A 15619-nucleotide genomic window follows, 5' to 3' on the forward strand; every position below is an offset into this window, starting at 1 on the left:
CCCAGGGGCAGCTGGTGAAGGCACTGCTGGGGGCGGGGGCAGTGGGAGGCACCTTTAAGTGTAAATTAGTAGAAGCTTGCCACCACACCTGAAAGCTCTTTCCAGCAGCGCCGCAGCCCCCCCGCACGTGCTGCAGGGGAGAATTAACTCTGCCACTCAGCTGGCCTCTGCACATGGGTGGAGGCCATTTACTGGCCACGCAAATGGCCTCCACCAGCTGAGTGGCAGAGCCGATCTTCCATCACAGCAGGTGCTTGGCGGCACACCGCTGCTGGAAAGAGCTTTCAGGTGCGGTGGTACAGGAAGTAAGCACCTGCTGATTTACACTTAAATGTGCCTCCCCCCACTAGCACCAGCCGCTACTGATGGGGTTGCTCTGGGAAGAGCATCTGCATGCTGGCATGAAGAAGGTTCCAGGTTCCCTCCCAGGCATCTCCCAAATAGGGCTGAGAGAGACGCCTGCCTGCAACCTTGCAGAAGCTGCTGCCAGTCTGTGTATGCAACACTGTGTTGACAATAAATATTGGCCAGATTTACCCCAAAGTCCCTGCAAGGCTTTACTGTGAGTTCAAATTTGCCCCCAAAAAACTGAAGCAAAAAATTGATTTTTTTTTTTTTTTTTGGCCTGGACATAAATTGGGCTATGCTCTAATGTGTAACGAAAAACTTGAATCATGTCTGGGGTGCTCCCCAGTAGCTCGCAGGGACTTCAGGATAAACCTGGCCACTATGTGAATGCACACCCTCCACTCCGAAGGAGCTATAAGCCCCGTCTTGAAATGTTCCTGGGACTTTTACACACAGCAGACTTTACCACGGGTTTACCGGAGGGCTTTACTGCAAACTTGAAGTTGTCCCAAAAAACCACTGCAAATAGTGGATTTTTTTTTTACCCCAGATATAAATCGTCCTACACTCTAACCAGGAGAGGATTAAGCTTTGCCACCCATAGGCAAAAAGGCTTTTGCCTCACTTTTACCTTAAACAAAAAAGGTTTGCCTTTTTAAAAAATAAGGTAAGGGGGGGGGAGCGCTTTCTCCTCACGCACTCCACCCTTGCTGTAGCTGCTGCTGCCCATGGAGAGAGGCGGCAAAATTTGAGGAGGGGCAAAGTTTGCTGCTCCTCAAGTTTTGCCACCGATGGCAAATGCCTACTCTGTCTCTCCGTTAATCCACCACTGACTCCAACGCACAGTGAAAAACCCGAATTGTGTGTGAACTGCTCCCCAATAACTTGCAGGGGCTTCGGGGTAAATCTGGCCGATTTGTGAACACACACCCTCCATTCCGGAGGAGATGTGAGTTAAAGGGCTTTGAAAGCCCCATGTGTAAAACTTCCTGGAGACTCCAGGCCAATCCTATAGGGCTGGCAATTGTATTAGATCACTTGGATCTGATTGAATATAGAGCACCCCCCCCCCCCGACCCAAGGCCTGCCTTTAATCTTTGCGGAATTAGATCCACTTTTAATGTTGTATTTTGTATTTTATTTCTGTGGTAAAATTATAAAGGGACCCCAGCTCTCTACCTTTTGTGACACACCTCGTTAGCGCCCGTTTTCAGAAGTTAACAGGGTGGGGCGTAATTTGGCTAAAATTAAGAGGAATTAAGGGGTGGCACAGATGGATTTCATTAAAGCGGTCCTATCTTTTCCTAATTTGAGCACTGCATTCTGTTTAAGTGCACTGTACAGTATATTTCTTTCCTTTTCAACAACAAACAACAAAACAAAACAAAACAAAAAACAAAACAACAACAACAACATCAGATAGTAACAGAACTGCTGGTTCAACCCACTGCAGGGATAGCATTGACTCAATTATAGAACATTGCCCAACAGTTCAAGATAAAATCATTTAGCATTATCCCTGTGGGCCAAGATGGCGTCTATAGCAGGCAAATTAGCCACTAGAGGGCAGTGGTCAATACACAGGGATAATATCTCTCTGCCTCTCTCTGTGAGGTAGCTCTCATTAACTGGAAATATGTACTTGCTTTCTTTAGCAGGCAATAATGACAGTTATTATGAACCTGGTTTAAGAGAAATCACTGTAGTGATAGAGATAATGAGAAATTGCAGGCATTATAATGGGTTGGATTTGTCAGTTTCATAGACGTTGCTCAAGTAATCCTAGAGAGCTGGCATCCATGTTTGATCCTGCAACAAACAGGAAAGATGAAACACACTTTATTTTAGAGACCTATATGGAGATCCTACAGAAGCTGGTGGCATCAGTTCGTGTTCATCCAGCCTTCTGCTCTGAGGTAAGAAGTGCACAAATCATATTTCCATCCACTTTCAGGAATACACACATGGGCTTTGTGGTAAATCAATACTGTCTAAACCTTTTCATCCATTTGCTGAGCTCTGAGAAGTGGAAAGGAAAAATGGTCCTTGAAATATTACCTTTGTACTTTAGAAGATCCTAGAAAATGGGAAGATAAATCCCCTTCTATGACCCTGTTACCGGGGTCTGCTCATAATGGATGGGCCTTCTCAGGCAAACTTTTCTTCGTAACATGTCTAATTGTTTATAAGATGTATTGCCAGATGAAGGGTTAAGCACACGTAGCATCTTGCTCAAAAATGTGTAAATCTCATTCACTTGTGTCGTCATAGTTCAAAAATGCGAAAAGGCCTTAAGAGGGTTTCCAGGCCAGAGCCCAGCGAAAGCAGAGAGTGGGGGCTCATCACTGACTAGTAATTAAACGCTGTCTGTAGGTCTGGAACCTGTTCCCATAGAGTGACAAGTGATTTTAACCAGGTACAAAGAATCAAGGTAAGTTCAGAAGTTCAGACAATCATTACGTGACAACTCATCACAGATTGTAGCCTAATAGCTCTCATGTCCCAGCTTAGCTTCCGTGCTGGGAGTGTTTGCCTGTGGTGATTCAGGAACTAAGGACCGATTCCCACAACCATTGTGGAAGTTTCCAGCTAAATTTTGGTTGATGAAGCAGTCTTGTGAAAGCTCTCCTGTCTGGACTCTGCTCCTTCTCTATCATTACCCTTCATTGGATGTGCAAAAGATGGGGCCTTTTCTGTTGTGGCTAGAAGGTTGTTGTTGTTGAAAAGGAATGTGGCCTCTTTGAAATATAGATTTTAACCTAGCTTGCACTGGTTCAAGATCAAAGTTCTATCTACTACAGCATGCTGCACCATGGAAATTGGCTTGTTCATGCACATCACCAGTTTATCTATCTCCAAAGGCTGTATTTTGAAAAACCATTTTTGCTAGGTACCCTATTCTATCTAACTGTAACATTATAATGAGGCAGTACTGTGTGTGTGTGTGTATACACACACACACCTTTCCCTTATAAAATAATTCATGCATCAAAGATATTATATATTACTTCCTCACAAAAACAAACTTGAGCATCTGGCTTAAGTTCACCAAACTCAGGAAATTTGAAGTCTCCAGTTACAGCCACAGGCCTTCTCTTGATGCTGTTAAATGGACCGCTATATTATAAAGCCTAGGAAGTTTGAGGTGTATATTATTTCTTTCTTTTTAAAAAAATGATGCAGTATTTTTGGATGGAAATAGGGAGGTGTCATTTAACAATATCCTGCTTTTCTAAATGAAGTGCCAAAATTTCTTTTCGACTTTCTGTATGTTTGTGGTATCCTTGAGGTTCTCAGATAAGTTCTATATGTCTCTTTTCACATACTTCACATCCGTAGTTACATTTTTTGTAAATATGCAGTGTTCTGTAGAATCCTCTTCAGTATGTTCACTTGATTAGAAATCTTATGCAAAAAAAAGTCAAATTGTTATAATTAATTTGTGCTGCATATTCTATTCTGAATCAGAAATTTTCTGGGAAACTCCTCATGTGGCATAGTGTCCTCCTTTTATCTGTAGCAAATTATGAATTCACACATTCCTTTCTATGCAGGAGTAACATCTACATCAGCATGATTTCTGCATGAAATTATTTTGCACTTAACAGTTCTGTTCAGCACTAAATAGCCCTGGTTTTACTCAGTTTTTCCTTCTTGTGCTCTAAATTACAGGCTATACAATCCTATATACTCCTTGAATATCATTTTCTTATGGACACTCCGGCCATGTGAAAACTGTTACTATTGATGTAAACTTCTTGCCAGAGGAAAATCACAAAATTTTTAAGTTAGAAGGGACCTTGTAGGTCTTCTAGTTCAAGCCCATGCTCAGTAAAGGAATCTGCTATGCTAACCCTAACAGAAGGCCATCCAATCTTACCAGTTGCAGGGGAGTAACAGCAAGAGAGAGGGCATGCCTTCAACTCCTGCCTGTAGGCTTCCAGCGGCATCTGGTGGGCCATTGTGTGAAACAGGATGCTGGACTAGATGGGCATCCTTGGGCCTGATCCAGCAGGGCTGTTCTTATGTTCTTAACTCCCAGCAAAGAAGAACCTTCCACTGTGCAAAGACAGCCAAGTAGACTATATCATTGTCAAACAGGCCTTATAATTGTCTCATGATGGCAATTCCTGTGTAAAAGCATACTGAAGGGTACTAACTGTAGGGCTGCACCTCCCAGCAGTAGGGATGTGCCCGAACTGGTTCGGAGGCCATGCTGGAGGCCTCCGAACCGGTCCGGTTCCAAGCCGGTTCGGCATGGAGGGGGGTTGTAGCTTTAAGGGCGGGGTGGTGGTGGTGGTACTTACCCCCCCCCGCCGCTCTTCCCCCTCCGTCACTGTGTTTTTAGATAAAGATTCTGGGGCGGCAGCGTTCCTCCCTGCCGCCCCTGCCCCCATCGTTAGCTCGCTCGTCGACGTGTGACATCTGCGGAGCGCGCGCGGGCGCGGCGAGAGGTGCGCATGCATGGCAGAATGGGCGCATGCGTGTTACCAACTTCGGCAATGGCGAGCTAACGACGGGGACAGGGCTGGCAGGGAGGAACGCTGCCGCCCCAGAATCTTTATCTAAAAACACAGCGCCGGAGGGGGAAGAGCGGCGGGGGAGGTGTGTTAAGTACCACCACCCCCGCCCTTAAAGCTACAACCCCCCCCCTCCCCGTGCCAGACCGGACCGGTTCAGAGGCTTGCACATCCCTACCCAGCAGCAGTGCCCAAGTTTCATCTCTCCAGGCCTGGTTCAAACTTGTAACAGGCATCCCTTCCCACAATCCCTTGTGAAAATATGTTTTGGAAAACTGAGATGTGTTTTGAAGTTATAATGGAGCAAAAGGGACCAGAGAGTGCCCTGGGGTGTGTGTGAAGCACTACTTTGGCAACCTTCGGACCCCAGCAGCCTAGGGACATTTGTTCCCTGCTGCGCCATTAGGTGGCTCCATTATCCCTACAGGCCTGTAAAATCCATATTATTATTTGTATTTGTATGATTCGTAAAATAGGGTTGGTGGTGCTCTGTGTTTTACATGAAATAGAGTATGCAGGGAGGGGAGTAAAACCACCTTCCTTTGCTGCACTTTGTTTCTTGAAGCATTTTGTCCCAGTCAAGCTCATCCACTGGAAGTGAGGCAGGCCTGGGTCTATGAGTACAGCTGGTAAGGGATGTGTTGTATTCTATTCAGTAATCTTTTGCAGTTTGTTTGTTTGGACATTTGTCCCAAGGGGGATCCTGTAGAGAGTGTGGGGGAGGAGTTGAGAGGGAAAGGGAGGGAAAGGAGAAGAGGGAAATTGAGAGTTGTTGCTGAATAAACCTTTAGTTAAAACTGCATAAGATTTCTTTGTGGGTATAAGGGTAAAGGTAAAGTTGTGCCGTCGAGTTGGTGTCGACTCCTGGCCCTGTGGTTTTGTTTGGTAGAATACAGGAGGGGTTTACCATTGCCTCCTCCCACGCAGTGCGAGATGACACCTTTCAGCATCTTCCTATATCGCTGCTGCCCAATATAGGTGTTTCCCATAGTCTGGGAAATATATCAGCGGGGATTCGAACCGGCAACCTCTGGCTTGCTAATCAAGTCATTTCTCCTCTGCACCATTATGAAGGAAGCCTCTATAAAACAGTATGTGTGTATGGTTTGTTTGTTTGTTTTTAACTTTAGCCTCAGGTAAACATATCTTTGTCACAAATCTAGTTCTGTAACATCAGACAGAGGGATAGACTGGCTGATATCAATAACCATTCCTTTTCATCCTATGCCTATTGCTTTATGACTGCAAAAGCCATAATACAGCTCTGAGTTAGGCGCCCATCTGAGACCATGAAATTGGTCAGCTTAAGAGTAATACTGAACTGGATTGTGGCTTGCATTCACAAAGAGGCAGTTTAGCAGCCATAAAGCATTGTGCGCACACGCACACACACACACACACACACACACACACACACATAGACCCCATCAGTTTTTGTTCAGGAAAAGAATGTTTCAGAAGATTGTGCTGTGCTAGAAACAGACTCTTATCCTATGGCTAATAAATCCACTTCCCAGCAGAAAAAGGCAGGGCTACTTACTTGCTTACCTGACAGGTACTGATTTTGCTATTCCCTCCAGTGGGTTCATAATGTAGCATGTGCATTTGGCAGAGGAAACTCTTTCAGTTCTATAGACTGAGTGTGCTTTCCTGAAAGTCAGTGTACACACATATAACTCATATCAGCAGTGTAGTATTCGATTTCCAAATTAAACTGATGGTCTGAATTGTGGACTTCACTCTATTGATATTTACAGTGCACCCCTTCTATAAGGTCCCTCATCTTAAAGCAGATTCTATCTATCTATCTATCGACTATAGCTATGTGATAGCCTAGCAACTGAAGCATTGATCATTGGATGCTTGCCCCATTACAGCTTTGCCAATATTGCCCAAAGTAATTCATCAAAACATGTTAATGTTTTGATGAATTAATGCAAATCACTGCAAAGTGATTCACTGCAAAGTGTGTGATTTGTGGGTCTTCTGGATCAATTTCTATTTATGTCTAAACAAAAAAACCCTCTTGTTCTATTGGTGCACCTCTTCATTGTTACCTCTGGCCCTATTGTCCCTGTTCCTCCTCTCCTTTTTAATATTTTTGAAAGCTGTATATGTGTGCACATTCATTTTGTGTTTTCTTTCCCTTTCCCTTTAATGCACAAGTGCTTATGGATACAGTGCTATTTCAAGCACCAAAAATAACGGCCTGTTCCTGTTTTGTCTCTGAGGAGACTAAATGAATACTTAACAATGGCAAACCTCTAGCATTGTTCCGCAAAATGAAAACCTTGAGTAAAGTTTGAACATTTCTTGTCCACACAGAGTGTCCCCAAGGTATCACTTGTTTGTTTGTTTGTTTGTTTTCTATACCACCCTTCCAAAAATGGCTCAGGGCAATTTACATTTGAGGCAAGAAGAAGTATTTTAATATTATTCTCATGAAGCAATCCTGAGATGGATGAGGCATGAACTCTAGCGGGCTCATCTGTACTAATAAACTTTGTGGTTTTCTGTAATGGCTAAAAATGTGGCTGTTTTCCCGAGGACAACAAAATACACAGACTTCCAAAGTATGTCTTCGCTTTGCTAGTTTGAGGAATTAGGTTATGGTTCACAGAGTTCCACGAATATTCTCCTTTAGGGATGCAGAAAGAGTAATTTATATATTAGTGTAGTTCCATCTCTAGCCCACCCCATCCCTACAGCTTGGAGCAGGTTACAGTTTTAAAATAACACATATTCAGATTTTTTTAAAAAAATGGTACTAAAAACAGAATTTGTGCTAAAAGCTTAATCCTATTCACCAAGATCCAGATGAAAAGGTTTTATACTGCTTCTGAAAATGGCTCAGAGAGTTCTTGGGAGAACACTGCTCAAATGCATCCCCCATATTTTTGTGCAGGGTAGAGGGTGAAATTCATATGAAAGATGATTTAGCTTTACACGTTTCTGAATGGGCAGTGCTTCCTCCAGTTTAAGAAATGTTTAGCTTTTGAAGCAGCCTAGAGTCTTTGGTTGTGGTACTCTCAGGGACACATTTTCAGGAGCCATTGGTGGCTGCAAAGGGAAGGGGGGTGGGAGCTGTGAAAATTGCCCTTCCCCTGTTGTGTTTGTGAAGCGTTCTTCTATGCATGTATCATTAGTTTGGATGTCAGCTGCTGTCTTCCAGCTGCAGTCTTTACTCCAGACCCGTATTTCAAAGTGCCAGGCCCTTCCAGCTTTTGTCTTTGACTATTTTCACTGCTACAGAAGAGTTGCCACGCATGTCCAGGATTGGCCTGGGCAGTCCAGGAACTGGAAGTTCTGTCCCAGATGAAGGAAAATGGTCATCCTGGATACGAAATGTCAAGGAATTTGAGCGGGAAGATTGCTTTAGTGATTTTTATCCATTTTTCTAGTGCTTGTCTTCAGGCATTGTAGCTACTGTCCATGCTGTCAATGTTTAAATATCCTTACCCCGTTCTCTGGCCTCCAGTGCTGCCCCTTCATTTCTGGACCAGCTCTAGAGTTAGTGAGGATTTATTGAGGTGAAATGCTTCTAAACCAAAGAACGTTTCTGTGCAAAGAATGCTGTAGGGAGGGGGGGGGGGAATGAATGAAACAGTGGGCAAGCTCTGCTGTCGAGCATTCTTTCCAACGCTGGTAAAAAAGTAGGGTTTTTAAATCCCCAGCACACACTTTGCCAGACGTGTCTAGGAATTATCTCCGATGAATGTGGCAACTCTAGCCACATTGCTGCTTACACCATTCCAGTGCAAAAGTCAGCAACAAATAGTGGGAATTATAAAGTAAAGTTGCACCGTCGAATCGGTGTCAACTCTTGGCGATGACAGAGCCATGTGGTTTTCTTTGGTAGAATACAGGAGGGGTTTACCACTGCCATTACCCGCGCAGTATGAGATGATGCCTTTCAGCATCTTCCTATGTCACTACTGCCCAATATAGGTGTTTCCCATAGTCTGGGAAACATAACAGTGGGGATTCAAACTGACAACCTCTTGCTCACTAGGCAAATTATTTCCCTGCTGCGCCATTAGGTGGCTAGTGGGAATTATACAATACTAGGCCTGAAATAAAACCAGGCTGGTTTTATAGAATAAAATTCAATCTAGAGAGAACAGGGCCCAGCATCCAACTGGAAAGGTACAAATTCCTTCAGAATCTTGGACTGGAAACAGTTTTATCAGAGAGTTGAATGTCCTTAAGACACTAGGAAAGTGTTTTTCAGGATAAAATATGTGGATTTGTACTACATGGGTGTTTTTAAAAGTTCCTTTTATCTCATGAACACTGAGGGAGAAAGTTTCCTCACAGTGATTCACTCTCGCACCTCAGAAATGGTCATAAGGATCTATCCTTGCAGTTCTAGAAACTCTTTGGTATAGCAAATGCTTTCATTTGCCCCTTTAGAAATTGACTTTTAAAAGCATTTCTGTGGTTTAGTTATTTGGCTTTCAAGTTTCACCATCCAATAAAATAGGTTCCTCCCTCCCTTATATCATTTTTCATTCATAACAGATATTCTCTATGTGTGTCTTTCCCAAGATTGCAAATTCCAGACAGTGGAAAAACATGAATATTTTCTGAAATACATTGAAATAAAAGCAATACATATTTATTACTTCTATGTAATATCAGAAATCGCAGATGAAGTATAGCTTTAAAACAGTAGAAAATATGTAGTTTTAGAATTGCAAAGCCAAAAGCATTTTTAAAGTGAATTTGCCCACCTGCACAGAAAAGTGCAATGTACCTGAGTTGTTTTTTTAAATTCCCAGTTTCCTAGATGCAAAAACAAACAAACAAACAAACAAACAAACAAACAAACAAACAAACAAAATCCAACTCCATATGGTTGAGCAAAATTATTTTCTGGTCTCCCATAAAATAGAAAAATTCTCCTTCTGATGAAGGGATATATTTAGTCATGTATTTATCAAAACACATACCTGAGCCTTCAGTTCTTAATCAAACACAGCACCATGGGTTGGTTTTTTCCTCCCTGAAAATGTGGTTTGGGTCAGAATGGTTTTTTTGTTTGGTATTCATTTCTTTTCATGCTTTTCCAGTTTCAAGTTCAATATTGGAACCTGTACCTGTGCTACAGGCCAGGTTGTCTAAGAAGTTGGATGAATAAATCCAATAGGAATGAATGGTCTTCAAGGCTAATACATTCCTCCAGTTCCCCCAGTGCCAGTGTGACAGCAGAGGTAGGGACCACAGTACAAATGCAAGCAAGTTAGTGCTCAGGCAGGCTAGTATTGCAGCCTAAGCCCTATTCAGATATTATGTTGAACACCTGTACAAAGTATACAGGATCTGTAGACAGGAACAGTCATTCACACATTATGTTGAACACAGGTACAGTAGTACACTTCCTATCTGTTTGTGGGGCTTGTACCCAGGTTCGGTTTTAATTGAATGCAGGTACATTAATGCACACAAAAGCATGCACACATGTACAGACAACCATATACTTGTATGACACAGTAGGCCTTTTCACACAATCATTTGAATCTAGGTATAATGTGGGTTACCAACATTGAAGTGATTGTATCAACCCATGCCAAGGTGGGAATCTCAGGTCATAAATCACCTCGGCATGGGTTGACACAAGCACTTCAGTGTTGGTAACCTACATTAAACTTCAATTCAAACAACTGAACCAGGATGCTGGACTAAATAAACAATTGAAACAGGATGCTTGGGCCTGATCCAGCAGGGCTGTACTTATGTTCTTAAATGTATGAACAAGTCTAATGTTTGAAGAGGGCTACAGATGGGGCCCATGACAGCCAGAGCTCTTTGAAGCTAGATATCACTCAGATGCTAGGGGAACCCTTCTGTTCTGCAGCCAACTCTGACCAGCCAGGGAAGCAGGCAGCTATCTGTCCAATGGGATACAATTGAATATGGGGTCACTTTTGGACATTGCACGAAACTGGAGTTACATATAGCTGGGGCTTGTGTAACTGCATGTCCAAATGTATGAAACTACAGTTTGGACCCTAATTTAAACTGAGGGTTCACTCACCAAAGTCAAATTTGAACCCTCAGTTTGAAGTGAGGTTTGCTGCTCAGGCCTCTGGTTTGAAGCTGCCTCCATTATATCTGAATGCAGAGCTGGAGGCAGGCCTCTCTGGGACTGGAGTTGAGGGAAGGAAGCTCCTCCCTGTCTCCATCCTGATTGGCTGCCACAGCTGTCCATCCTCTCCTCTCTGCAGTTTGGCAGAATGCAGAGAGGAGGCCAGTACTTACATCTGAATCCAGACAGGTAAGCATGTGGCAGTGGGGAGGGAGCACCAGGGTCTGACAGGTAGGAGCCCTGATTTCAGACCCATCCTCCAGCATGGCTCTCCATAACTACCATAACTGGGCCATAATGTCAACCACTGCAAATAAAAATAAAATGAACAATATTAATTACTGTTCCTCTATAATTATTTAACATATAGCAAAATCCCCTAATAATGTTCATTGAAACCTGTTTTGCTCCCCAAAACTAGTAGTTCTGAGTCACCCTTGATGTGTAGCCAGAGATGAATGCTGAGTGTGTTCTGGGTCCGTTCTCAGTTTGTACGGGACAACTGTGTGACCCAGGAGACATGGCCCAGTGTTCAGTGTGAACTGGCTGTGCATCACTGGACATGCCCTCACATTCTCTCCTGCTTGAAAGAGGCCCTTGGCAGACAAGCAGATGGGTTCCCTGAAAGAACATCCGAAAACCACTGTGAGAGGTAATCTCATCACATATGAACTTTCCTTCTACTGGCAGCTGTTGCCACCATGTAAAAATAAAATATGTTTAAAAATAAAATATGTTAAATAAAAATAAATAAAAGTCACTGTGGTGATCCCTTCCAAGAACTTGGGCACCAACATGTTATAATTCCAATAATCCTGCAGATAGTGTGGCTGTTTGAATTGGCTCCAGTTCTGTGCACAATATTACCCTTCACACAACCACTTCTGGTACAAACATGTTGGAATCCAGTGTGCAACTACTACCCCACTGGAGGCGATGATAAACATTGGCCCTCCTAGAAAAAAACTCTTTTTTGTTTCACTTCATCTTTATACGGCTTTGTTTTTCAGGTTCTCAGCACATTGGTTATTATTTCCAGCTGTAGTTATTTTGAATTATCTGGAATTCTATGGTTCTGTGAATCTATATTTCAGGAATGCTTCCTCCTGTCTGAGTCATGACAAGGAGGGGAAATAGATATGTACTGAGCAAGTCTTTAGCTTGGTGTTCTTTCATCAGCCTGATAGGGACAAGTATCATATTGGTCTACTCCTGTGGCTATAATAACTTCCTTCATGGCTTTGGAAAAAGAGTTTAATGATTTGCAACTGCAAGTACTTTGGGGAGTTGTTGAGTCTCAACACTTGTTTACAGTGCCTGTGTTTAGCCTTGGAACTTTCTCTTCCTCTCTCACAACACCAGAACTGGGGTCATCCCATGAAAGTGATTGCTAGGAAATTTAGGTCTGACAAAAGCAAGTTTTTTCTTCTTCTTCACACAGCTCATCATTAATCTGTGGATTTCTCTGCCACAGGATGTGGTGATGGCCACCAACTTGGATGGCTTTAAAAGGTGCTTAGACAAACTCATGAAGGTTAGATCGAGTAGTAGTAGTAAGTTTATTGTGGTCACAGACCAGATTAACAATTAATAACATTAATAAGAAAATTCAGAAATTTCAAAGTTTACAGGTTAGATCTATCAATGGTTACTAGTCTTGATGGCTACCTCCAGGCTCAGAGGCAGGATACCTCTGAACACCAGTTGCAAGGGAGCAACAGCAGGGTGTTTTCAAGATTACATGCTGCAACAGTTTTTCAACGTGTCCACTAAGTGCCCCTCTGTATAGCCTGTGTTTCGACATTGTGATCGCTGCACTATCAGGAGGGTGCTGTTCATATTTCTGATGCCTTGTTTCAGATTTTATTAATATGTTGTAGCTCTAAAACTTTGTATATGGGTTGCAGGAAATTAGATGTATTTTTCCATTGTAGAAGGCTTGCCATCATTTCTTAGTTGCAGTGTGGTGTGGATGGTTCAAATCACAGTGCAACAATTTGTTCATTTTTACAGCCCCTTTCCATCTGATTCATGAAATAATTTTTCCATCCCGTTCATGACAGCATTTCAAAAAAAAATAAAAAAATTCCATTTGGGTTCTTGCGCAAAGGTGCAACCCAACTCTCATCTGCTTTCAGCTTTTGATTTCCATCACATTTGCTTTTGTTTTTCATCAGACTTATTTTTTGGACATGTTCATGTTTCCTCCTTTTTTGTGCACTGTGGATTGTCTGGCTTATTCAGCAAACCCCTGTAGCCTGGGGTTTGTTTGTTTTGCTGGATCACTTGTGCAAGGGTGCAATGCTGCAACTAAATTATCATTTTGGAGCGACACTTTCCCCGCCATTGCTTTTTGTTTTTCATCAGACTTATTTTTCGGAGACGTTCATGTTTCCTTGGGAAAACATGTTTCCTCTGACGAGAAGTGGCCTTATACAGTCAGACCATTGGTCCATCTGTCATCACGCCCCACATGTTCCTAGTGCTCTTGTTAGCACAAAGCAGAGCAGATGGAGCTGCACCCCTGCTGGTGGCATTGCACAAAGGCACTGATGGGGGGGAAGAGTTCTTCACGTCAGTGGTTCGTCACGTAGGTGGCCCGAAATGGAGGAGGTGGAGGGAGCATTGAATGCGATTCAGATGGAATATGGAAACCCCCTGCCTGGAAAGCCTGCTGCAATGGTGGGCAATATGAACGGCCAAAACCCTGTCACGATGCTTTGAAAAGTGCATCAAGAAATGCTGTACTCACGGTTTCAAGCTGCTGCCTCATACTGCCGCACTTTGCAACACTTTAACCAGCACAAATCTTGTAGTCCAGAAAACTGCCTTCATCTCTTGGTTTGTGGGATTTCCAGAAGCATCTGGTTGGCTACTGTGGGAAACAGGGCACTTGACTAGATAGGCCTTGGGCCTCATCCAGCAGGGCTTTTCTTCTGTCCTTTTGATCTTGTGCAGAGTGCTTTTTCTTACAGCATTAGGCAACCACACAGAGCTTCCTTCCACACACCTGGTATTAAAGGGAAAGTCTCCCAGATCCAAAGACGAGCATGCTGAAGACCCAGCACACACAACCTCATTTTAGAAAGTAAGCAGCACTGCCTGTGTAACAACAGTTGTAAAAACCTGAAGAGCAGCAGCTACAGCCTGTATAAAGTGGCCCATTTGTTCAAATGAAGTATTGTTCATTTGGATGAATGCTTGATCAATGTATTACAACAGTAGTAATACATTTATTTTATTTTATTTTATTTTGCTGTTGAGCTATTTTGCATGACTGGAGAAGTAGAGGACTGTACACATATTTTAAATCAGTAAAATAAATAACTCCTCAGGTGGGTAAAGTTGCACTGAACAAACACAGCTGAAGAGATGAGAAGAAAGAATTAGGATAGGATATGATTCAGGAAGGCTCTCTAAACAAATGTTTGTGAAAATATGAACATCTTCTAAGGCTTTAATGAATTTGCATTTCTCATTCTTTAATACAGACCACTCCTCACCTGATGGAGTCCTGACCCAGCATATCTGGCTATGCTGAGCAGCTGCATTTCATAAACCCAAACGGTGCCCACCTGGGCTCCACTCCTAACAAAGGTTTATTAGATGTAGCTCTCAGACCATGAGGTCATTCATACAATCAAAGACTGTGTTCTACCTGGGTTTGGGAGCTGTGTGCACTCCCTATTTTCAGTTGTCTGGAAACAAGGTCGGAGGATAACCTTTTCAGGACAAAAAGCAGATTTAGGGAGTGGTTTAGAAGGGGTTAAACTCTTCTTCCTCAGCATTGTAATCCCAATCCAGTTTAGGGAGTGTGTGACTGCTTAAAAAAAAAATGGGACATGGGATCACAGACTTCCAATGTCTCATCTCATTTGGCCCTCTTAGACTCCATCAGCCATAAGCTGGAGGTGCCACTTTGCCCAGCAAGTCATCACTCAATGAATCTCTACCCACTAGAGGAAGCATAAGGACACCAGAAGCTTTGAGAGGCAATTGGTAACACTTTATGGTTATGGTTAAATAGATTTGGGCCCTATCTTTAATTAGAGTATTTGGAGTCACATCATAGAGATGCATCAGGCAGAAATCTTATTGTATTTTAATTTTTGTAAACCTCCTTGGGATGAGTTTTATGAAAGGTTGTATAGAAATTGAACTATAAATAAATTCATCAGGAGCATCTCTATGAAGTGATTGGGGAAAGAGGCACCCATTGAATTTCTGCCTGGATGCATCCCTTCCCAGCCCAGTATCCAGCTGAAAGATCAAGGCAGCATGGAGCCCCATTTCTAAAGCCGGCATCTATGAGACTGTAGCATGTCATTATAACGGAAGTTAAGGTGGGCACCTTAACTTGTCATTTCTGTGCTTTTTAGAGCATGAATGAAAATATCTTTCATCTTAAACCAAAGGTTTTTGGATGACTGAATATATATTAAGCTTATGATAACTGAAGACTGACTCTTCTCCACCATGTCATTTTCACAAGAGGAAGAGTATTAGTCTTGACAGGTTGGCACCATTCCAGGTTAGGTAATTCCAGCCCTTTAAATGCCCCTTGCTGTTTCAGCTGGAATCGCTGTTCTTGCTTCTTACCCTGGTGGTGGAACATTGTTGCATGTGTGTGTTGCTGGTCTCTAAAGAGATGCCTGCATTTCAA

The 15619-nt window shown here is 42.8% G+C and overlaps 1 protein-coding gene across 1 annotated transcript in view; it reads left to right on the plus strand.

Annotated features, from left to right (window-relative positions):
- Window positions 1–1887: 1887 nt before the first annotated feature.
- The window catches only part of JCAD (junctional cadherin 5 associated), a 114706-nt gene continuing 100974 nt past the window's right edge, over window positions 1888–15619 (plus strand). Inside the window, exon 1 of the mRNA XM_053263191.1 lies at window positions 1888–2264. The gene's annotated coding sequence lies outside the window, so the exon portion shown is untranslated. The remainder of the gene's footprint in view (window positions 2265–15619) is intronic.

This window comes from Hemicordylus capensis, chromosome 6, assembly GCF_027244095.1.
Source record: "Hemicordylus capensis ecotype Gifberg chromosome 6, rHemCap1.1.pri, whole genome shotgun sequence".
Taxonomy (NCBI): domain Eukaryota; kingdom Metazoa; phylum Chordata; class Lepidosauria; order Squamata; family Cordylidae; genus Hemicordylus; species Hemicordylus capensis.